The following is a 10,442-nucleotide window of genomic DNA, read 5'->3' on the forward strand; positions in this document are numbered from 1 at the left end:
AATTAATTAATTAAATTTAATTAAATTTAATAATTTAATTAAACAGGCAGGGTGGCACATGCCTGTAGTCCTAGCCACTCAAAAGGTTGTAATAGGAGGATTGCTTGAACCCAGGAGTTCAAGGCTGCAGTGAGCTATGTTCACACCACTGAACTCTAGCCTGGGTGACAGAGACTGCGTATCACCAAAAAAAAACAAAAACAAAAACAAAACAAAAAAAGGCCGGGCGTGGTGGCTCACGCCTGTAATCCCAGCACTTTGGGAGGCTGAGGCGGGTGGATCACCTGAGGTCAGAAGTTCGAGACCAGCCTGGCCAACATGGTGAAACCCCATCTCTACTAAAAATACACAAAATTAGCTGGGTGTGGTAGTGGGCACCTGTAATCCCAGCTACTTGGGAGGCTGAGGCAGGAGAATTGCTTGGACCTGGGAGGTGGAGGTTGCCGTGAGCCGAGATCACGCCACTGCACTCCAGCCTGGGTGACAGAGCGAGACTCCATTTCAAAAAAAAAAAAAATACTATTATTCTTAAAATTAAAATGTGTTAACAGTATCTTAAAATATTATAAACTGCCTCTTGTGCCTTCCAAACTGTACCCTCTTCCTCTCTGTCTACTGAGTGGTACGACAACTCTATCACTTTTTTTCTTTTCTATTTTTTTGAGATGGAGTCTCACTCTGTTGCCCAGGCTAGAGTTCAGTGGCATGATCTTGGCTCACTGCAACCTCCAACTCCTGGGTTCTAGCAATTCTTCTGCCTCAGCCTCCCAGTAGCTGGGATTACAGGCATGCATCACCACACCCAGCTAATTTTCTATTTTTAATAGAGATGAGGTTTCAGCATTTTGCCCAGGCTGGTCTTGAACTCCTGACCTCAAGTGATCTGCTGACCTCGGTCTCCTAAAGTGCTGGGCTTACAGGTGTGAGCCACTGCACCTGGCCCACTTTTCTAACTATTGTAAACATAGAAAACTGATATCCTCTCAAAATGATGCTTCCATTCTGAATGAGTCATTTCACAGGAGCCCAGGATGCAGTTAAGTAATGGTTTCATGTAACCACAGGTAGGCTGATACCACACCATCACATGAACATTACACATAATGTTATGTATGAGAAACAAGGGGGAAAATGTCTCCATGAAAACGAAGAGATAGGAGAAAAAGACTTGTCACATTAACTTGACATTAAAACCTTTTTTTTTCTTTTAAAGAAATGGGTTTGTGTGGGCTGCCCAATACACTGCTGTGTGAAATTAATCATACCAAATTTGCCAGTAAAAAAATTAAAATATCCGCCGGGGGTGGTGGCTCATGCCTGTAATCCCAGCACTTTGGAAGGCCAAGGCGGGTGGATCACAAGGTCAGGAGCTCGAGACCATCCGGGCTAACACAGTGAAACCCTGTCTCTACTAAAAATGCAAAAAATTAGCCAGACTACTCGGGAGGCTGAGGCAGGAGAATGGCACGAACCCGGGAGGCGAAGCTTGCAGTGAGTGGAGATCGCTCTACTGCACTCCAGCCTGGGTGACAGAGCGAGACTCCATCTCAAAAACAAAAGGAAATATCAATGTAATTAGATCATACCAACAGACTATGCAACATAGGTGAGAAAACTTTGCCATTACTCACGATAAAAAGGCATTTGCATCATCATAAATTGTTTTGGGCAATTCCAGACTAATCCATCAATGCTAATAAGGAATATATCTTTGATAAATTCGATAATGAAAAAAATCAAACTTTATCCTTCTAGACCTACTACAGCATTTTTTGTTTGTTTTTTTGAGACAGAGTCTTGCTCTGTCGCCCAGGCTGGAGTGCAGTGGCTCGATCTCAGCTCACTGCAACCTCTGCCCTCCTCAAGTAGCTGGGATTACAGGCATGCACCACCACAGAAGGGTAATTTTTTATTTTTTATTTGCATTTTTGGTAGAGATGGGGTTTCACCATGTTGGCCAGGCTGGTCTCGAACACCTGGCCTCAAGTGAGCCGCCCTCCTCAACCTCCCAAAGTGCTGGGATTACAGGCATGAGTCCAGCCTATTACAGCATTTCTAACTACTATAAAAATGGGTTGTTTCCTTCTCTGCTCATCTTCAGCGTATTATCAAAAGAGGTAAAATCATCAAAAGGCAAACAAAAATCACAGAATTCCAAGACTAAAATAAGAACTATTTCAGCTGAAACTCTAAAATATTCATGTTGCTTAATCCATCCAATAACCCTACATTGTAGATTAAAAAGACTTAATCATTTAATTATGAGGAAAAGTTTCAGAAAATTACGTGAGTTGATCAAGCTGCAGTCAAAACTGCAACTTAACTTTGAATTCTGCAATTTCAAACTCTGTGTTGTACTAAATTAGTGGTTTCTGTCTCCCTCTGCCCTTTACAACAATCCCTGAGATACTTCTAAGGAGCAGTCTGAAACTACAGAACTCCATTGTTCCGTGAACACCACTGTCAAGCAACTTACTATATACTTCTTGATGAAACACATTCCATTTTCAGAAAGCTTTGAATACTGGAAGTCATTAAAAGCATTTATATTTGGACGGGAATGGTCTCTCACACCTGTAATCCAAGCACTTTGGGAGGCTGAGATAGGCAGATCACCTGAGGTCATACGTTCAATACCAGCCTGGCTCTACTAAACTCCGTCTCTACTAAAAATACAAATATTAGCTGGGTATGGTGGCACGCGCCTGTAATCCCAGCTACTTCGGAGGCTGAGGCAGGAGAATCGCTTGAACCCAGGAGGTGGAGGTTGCAGTGAGCTGAGATCGTGCCATTGGAGTCTAGCCTAGGTGACACAGCGAGACTCTGTCTCCAAAAAAAAAAAAAAAAAAAAGCATTTATATTGCACTAATTAGTGCCTCAAAACAGTTATGGAACACAGTACGATTTAATTAAATTTAAAGTATAATACTCTAACATCTCAGTGTTGCTTCTTAAAGTTGCCAGCAGAAATAACTTCTGGTGGTATTCACTCTTCAAACACAAATCAAGCTTTTTTTTAGGTGCTTAATACTGAGCCAGACCCTAAGGATATAAAACACAGTCCCTGCATTCAAAATGTTAATCCCACAAAGCAAGACTAGTACTAATCCATATTCTATGTAAGAGCCATCGGGTTCCCACCATCTTCATCAAGCTATATATTCCCTTCATCAAGCTATACATTCAAGAGTAGGAGGCTTACCTTATTTACTTTTATATTTCCATCACTAGCATGTAAAAGCGGTGCAATAAATGTTCAATGCAAGTCTAGATAACAATTCCTTAAAATTTAAAAAGCTAAAGTTTTAAGCAGTGTAAACGACAAACAAGTTATTTCCATCATTAATTCACACAATCAACTTTTTCACTTCAAATAGCCAAATTATATTAATAGATCATAAGCTACAAAAACAAGGTAAAACTTCCTTAGAATGCAATCATGGCCACCTACAGTGGCTCATACCTGTAATCCCAGCCCTTTGGGAGACCAAGGCAGGAGGATCACCTGAGCCCAGGAGTTTGAGACTAGCCTGGGAAACACAGTGAGATCCCATCTCTAAAAAAAATTTAAAAATTAGCTGGGAGGACTGCTTGAGCCCAGGAGCTCAAGGTTACAGTGAACTATGATTGCACCACTGCACTCTAGCCTGGCAGCCTGGGTGAAAGAAAGACTCTCTTAAAAAATAGGTAAGAAAGAGTCTTGTCTAAGAATTCTGAACCTGGGGTCCCCTGATGGACTTCTAGGGATATGTAAAACTCCAAAAATTTTTGGAAAGAACATACAGCAGATGAATTAGGACCTAAAATTTAAAAGAACCACTGATTAAGGCAAATGCCCTACCTTTACACACAAAGGAACTGCAGAAAAGAAGGAAACGTCTCCTAAGTGCCTCTCAACTAACCAGTGTTAAGAGCTACATATTTATTTGCTAGTGTTCCCATGACAAAGTACAAAGACTAAGTGGCTTAAACAATAGAAATTTATTTTCCCACACTTCTGAAGGCTAGATGTCCAAGATTAAGATGTCCACAGGGTTTGTCTCTTCTCAGGCCTCCCTCCTCAGTTTGTAGATGGCCTTCTCCAGTGTCTTCACATGATCTTCCCTTTGTGTTTGTGTCCTAACCTCTTCTTATAAAGACACCATTCATATTGGATTAGGGCCCATATGTATAACATCATTTTATCTTAATTACCTTTTTAAAGGCTCCATCTCCAAATATGCTCGCATTCTAGGTACTAGGAGTTATGACTTTAACCTGTAAATTTGGAGAGCATACAATTCAACCCCTAACATTCTGCCATCTGGTCCTTCAAAATTCATGTCCTGCTCAGACACAAAACACATTCACTCCATCCCAACAGTCCCAAAAGTCTTGACCCATTTCAGTATCAACTCTAAGCCCCAAATCTCATCTAAATCTCATTTAGATCAGGTACAGGCATACTCAAGGTTTCATCCTGAGGCAAAATTCTTCTCCAGCATGAACCTGTGAAACTAGACAAGTTATTTGCTTCCAAAATACACCACTGGTGGGATAGGCATACAATAAACATTCCTATTCCAAATAAATCAGAAAGAAGGGGTGATGGGTCCCAAGCAAGTCTGAAACGTATCAAGGCAAATCCCATTAGATTTTAAGGCTCAAGAATCATCTTCTTCAGCTTCATTTTCCATCTTCCCAGCTGACAGGGGTGGCAGCCCTGTCTTCTGAGCCCACCAGTGTGGTAGCCCACCTTGACTCCTCAGGCCTGAGCCCTCTAGTCTTGTGGTAGCAACAGTAGCCCCTTAGACTTCTCAATCATCTTCAGGGTCATTCTTCCCTTTTCTTGAAGGAGAACACATGTTCACGGCTAGATAGCTCTACTGACCCATTTTATAGAACCCCAGAAATCCAACAGACTTCTTTCATTTTTATCCCTCTGTTCCCTTCACTACCAGTCAGCAGCATTTCCAATGGTATAATCCCATCTCTATCCTGGTTTCTGCTAGTTGCTGCCAAGATGGCTGATTGGATCCACGAGTCACATACCCCTAATTGCTTTAGGAAATGGTTGTCTTGCAACAACTTTGATGTTCTCTCCAGAACATGCTAAATTTTTGAATATGAATAGACTGAGAATTTTCCAAATCTTCAGGTTCTGGTTCCTTTTGGCTTAATAATTCCTTTTTAAATTTCTCTCTCTCCTCTTGCATTTTACTTTAAGCAGCAAGGAGAAACCACACCACATCTTTAATGCAATGCTTAGAAATCTCAGCTAAACATTCAAGTCATCACTTACAAGTTCATCCACTTTCCACAAAACACAATTTGGCTAGGTTATTTGCCACATTATAATAAGCACTGTCCTTCCCTCAGTTTCCAACAATATTTTCCTCATTTGTTTGAGATCCTACCCAGAAACACCTTTAACATTCATATTTCTACCAATATTTATTCAAGGTGACATATGTGTACCTCTAAGATGATAGAAGCTTTCTCTACAGCTCTCTTTTCTAAGCTTCACTAGAATCACCTTCAACATCCATATTTCTACCAACAATCTCCTCAAGGCAGTCTACGCTTTTTCTAACAAATACTTCTTCTGGCCTCTACCCATTATCTAGTTCTAAAGCCTCTTCCACATTTTTAGGTATTAATTACACCAGCACCCCATTTTCCAATACCAAAATCCATAGTAGTTACTAGGGCTTCCACAGCAAAGTATCACAGATTGGGCAGTTTAAAGAACAGAAATTTATTTCCTCACACTTCTAGAAGTCCAAGATCAAGGTGTCAGCAGTGTTGGTTTCTTCTAAAGCCTGTAGATCTCTTTGGCTTGTAGACGGCCATCTTCCTCCAGTGTCTTCACATGGTCTTACCTTACTGTGTGTCTGCTTCCTAATCACCTCTTCTTAATGGAAACCACTCATATGGGATTGGAGTCCACTCATATGACTTCATTTTATCTTCATTACCTTTTTAAAGGCCCTATCTCCAAATATAGTTACATTCTAGGTTCTACAGTTAGAACTTTAATCTTCAATATATGAGCTGGGTGTCTGTGTGTGTGTGCGGGGGGGGGGGGGAGTGGATAATTCATCCCATAACAAACCCAAACTATTCACATTCACTTATTGTATGAATACTGAATACCAATCTTTTCCAGCCACCATGCTAACTGATGACCATGCAATAGTGAGCAAAACAGGTATAATACCTGACTCATGTAGCTTAAAAATAATGAAGGGAAATAATCATATACAAATGAATAAAGTACATGAGAGCATTTGAGACCTCATCAAGCTTGCTATGTCCAAGAAAACTCAAATCTGAAGGACAAGAATGGGAGGGGTATGTGCACATACTTTTAAGCAAGAGGGAACAGCATAGCACATTCAAGGAATTAAGAGGTGGCCATCAGGGCTGAATACAGAAAGTGAGGAGAGTAGCTAAAAAACATGAAGTCGGATAGGAAAAACAGTCATATAATCCAGGATCTTAAACATCATATTATGATTTCTGGTCTTTATTCTAAGAGCAATGGGAAGCAACTGAAAGGCGTTAAACATGATCACATTTTCCCTTGAAAAGATCACTCTGACAGAGAGAGGCGACAAGGAGCTTCTAAGGTGCTAATAATGTCATATTTCCTGACCTGGGTATTAATTATATAGATATACTCACTGTGTGAAAATCCATCAAATGATGGTAGTTAAAAATGTAGGAACAGATCCAAGAGATATTCAGGTGGCAAAGTCCATAGAATCTATCTGATGGATTGAATATGAGGAGGAAAGAAGGCATTGAAGAAGACTCTCAACTGTCTAGCTTACAGAAATAGATGAACGTAAATCCATTCACTGTGGGCAGGAAATCCTGGAGTCCCAGATTTAGAGAGATCACAGGTTCAAATGGAGCAGCCTTTTAAGCTTAAAAGTGGAAATGTCAGATAGACAGTTAAATATACAGACTGGAGTTCAGAGGATAAGGTTAAGAAGAAAATACATTTGGGGGTTAATATTGTTAATAGAACCAGTAGGTACAAAAATCAATCAGCCAACTATTTAATGAGCTCCTACAGTACTATAGGCACTGGTTTAGATTTTGTGGACACAGCTGTGAACAAAATAAACATGTCCGCATTGATCCTATATTCTATTTCAGGAATACTGTCAACAAATCAGTAGCAACGTCAACTACAAGTACTACAGTGAAAGTGACATCTCAGGTGAGACCTGAACATTAAGAAAATGCAGGCATAGGAAGAGTAGACAAGAATAGCATTCCAAGGAGAAATAACAGCTAGAGCTTTTAGCAAGGACAAGCTTATCATGTCTGAAGAATAGTTCAAAGAGGCCAATATAGATGGACTGTAGTAAATGAAGACTGGTATAAGAGGGTCAGAGAAGCCGCCAAGGACTAGATTATGTTGCGTTTAAGCAGTGAATGATATTATTTATGTATTTTAAAAAGAATTTATAGACTACTCTAGCTGCTCTGTGGATAAAATTGTAGGGTGGCAAAAATAAAAGTGGGGAGACTACTATGTCCACATGAGACATGATGAGACCACACAGGGAAAGCTATGAGTAAGATTAGAAGATTGTCTAGAATGAAATTTGAAGAATTCTAAAATTCAAGAACCAAGAGGAGAAGGAGGCAGCAAAGGAGACAGAAATAGCCACAGAGATCTGAACAAAAATCATGTCAAGGAAGTCAAGTAAAGTATTTTAAGGAAAAACTGATCGAAAGTTACATGTTTGCTGAGTAGTCAAATAAGATGAGTAGTGAATAATGCCCATGAATACAAAGGAATATTCTGGAGACCTTAAAAATCAATTTAGAGGAATGATAGGGACAGAACCTAAAATGGAGTGGGTTCAATATTATCAGAGGTGAAGGAGAAAAAGACAATGAATGTAGACTGCTCTTTAGAAAGAAGTTTTTGGCTATAAATGAGCTCTGTCAGATTCGAAGACTTGATCATGTTTAACTGTTGATGGGTCAGACTCAGGAAAGGTGGCGAGGTTGAAGTTACAGAGAGAAGGAATAACCGACAATGCATAAAATTTCCTGAGAAGGAAAGAGATGCAATTCAGAGTACAGGTGAAGGCATTCAATAAACAAATGGAAGAGAGGATGGACACAAATGGAGGTGGAACTCAGACTGCCTAACTCTCATAATAATGTGTTCTTCCCACTAAAATCATGCTATGAATATTTTGAAAAGTGTCCAAAACAGGTCAACAAAATAACCAAAAGAAAGTTACTGAATTACTGAGGTTGAAGAGCCAAATAATGACCCAATATATATTATTTTCAGATAAATAATGAAAAATCACGTGAAGATATGCATCAGTACAAGCTATTCTTGATTGCTGAATACAGATAAATATGTGAAAAAAGATGCAAGCATTTGCATGGTTTCTTTTTTTAAGTTACACATAGGATTGCAGTTCTTTGGAAAAGCGTTCTAAAAAGTGATTATGAACTTTTTGTTGAATCACTTTAAGACTGGGACAAATACCTGGAGTATTCTTCTCAGATAGTCTAGAAATTCTTCTGTAAACTGTTAAAGCAAAAAACTAGAACACAATCTGAAAAGAATCTTAAAAGAAATAATGAAAAGGCTCAACTCTGCTCTACTAATCTGTATTCTAGGATTTAATTTATTGATCATAAACCACAAATCTAAATAAAGACTACTGGTGAGGTTAAAATGGAAGAAAAGGCTCTGATATGGCATTGGATACACCAAGTTAAATGGGTGATCCTTCTTCTTTGGTGGTCTGGACATCCTTTCCTCAGCAAGTATCAAATACAACTAACTCATGCTCCATGTCCACATTTCCTATACAGGTTCAGCACTCACAATCCAAGAAGCTCCAAAATCCTGAACTTTTTGAGCATTGACATGATGCTCAAAGAAAATGTTCACTGGAGCACGTTGGATTTTCAGATTAGATATGCTCAATCAGTATGTATTCTGCAAATATTCCAAAATCCAAAAGAAAATCTGAACTCCAAAACACTTCTGGTCTCAAGCATTTCAGATAGGGATATTCATTCAACTTTTATTACAAACTGCCCTGTAATGTTGCTCTTCTTTGATTACTGCTTCCTTTGAATCAAAAGTTTGTTGACTGTTTCAGGGAGAATACTGTGCCTAATATCCAATAAACAATTACTGATTCTTAGTAAAGGATAAAGCTCCTAGGACACAGTAGTGATCCAAAGATAACAGGATCCCTGGTTTTAATTTTCAAAATGTCTAGCCCATAGCTCCTATCACATTTCCTATAAACACTTCAATTTACTAATATTCTAGATAAATGTCTTAACTGTATCTCTGCCAAGGGTTACACTGAACTATATACCAATAATCTCAATACTCTTAAGTACTGCTTACCAGTTTCCTGAATTGAAAACTATGTAATCTATTCATAAAACCAATCACGTCTTCTTTCATGAAATCTTTTCTATTCTAAACAAAAACTCCAATTCTAGTTTAACATTTAGAACAACGAAGAAAAAACACAAACTACTCTTAAGGAATTAAGAGAAACCAAACAAGACCCAGTTTTTTCCATTTTTTAAGTTGACTAAAACAAAGATAAAAGAAAATACACAACAGCTAAGAATTCCCTATGAACTTTCAAGATTTTTCTCGTAAAATTTAAATCTAATTTACAAGCAAACTTCAAGGTTAATTGTTTCTCTTCTAGTTGTTTTTAGAAAATTAAAAGTTTAAAATATCATAAAACGATAAAAAGGTTCATAAAAAGTTCCTATTATAGAGAAAAAGCTCTTTAATTCTTTCAATATTCAGGAAAGTTATGTAATTTCCAAGATATCTACTATAACACAACTTAAAGCAGTTAAGTGGACATAAAAGAAAATAAGCTAAACCACTTACAGTAGATTTGATTTTATTTTTAGGAAATACTACCTGAAAATTAATTAGGGTAAAAAACCCAACTTACATAATGTAACATCCATTTATTGACACTATACATTTCAAATGCTAATTACATCAATCAAATATTGACAATGCTAAAATTTAAACCTTAAAGCACAACACTCGTATTGTAAAGTAATCTCGAATGGAAACATGTTCGCAAATATGCTGTAATGTATGGATGTTTACATTTTACAGCACAAACATTTAAACCACTCAAATGGTAAAAACCTTTCCTTTTTTTTTTTTTCTTTGTTCTGAACGGAGTCTCCAGCACTCTGTCCCCACCGTTAACGGCTTCGCAGTGGATGTGGGCCAAATTCCAGCTGACTGCACCTCGCACCCAGGTTTCAAGCGATTCTCCTACCAGGTCAGCCCTCCCAAGTAGCGGGATTTACAGGCACACGCACCACACGGCTAATTTTTCTATTTCCAGTGCAGACGCACCAGGGTTCACCATGTTGGCAGGCCTGCGGTCTCTCCGAACTCCCTCACCTCAGGT

This window comes from Rhinopithecus bieti, unplaced genomic scaffold, assembly GCF_001698545.2.
Source record: "Rhinopithecus bieti isolate Rb0 unplaced genomic scaffold, ASM169854v2 scaffold_41745, whole genome shotgun sequence".
Lineage (NCBI taxonomy): Eukaryota > Metazoa > Chordata > Mammalia > Primates > Cercopithecidae > Rhinopithecus > Rhinopithecus bieti.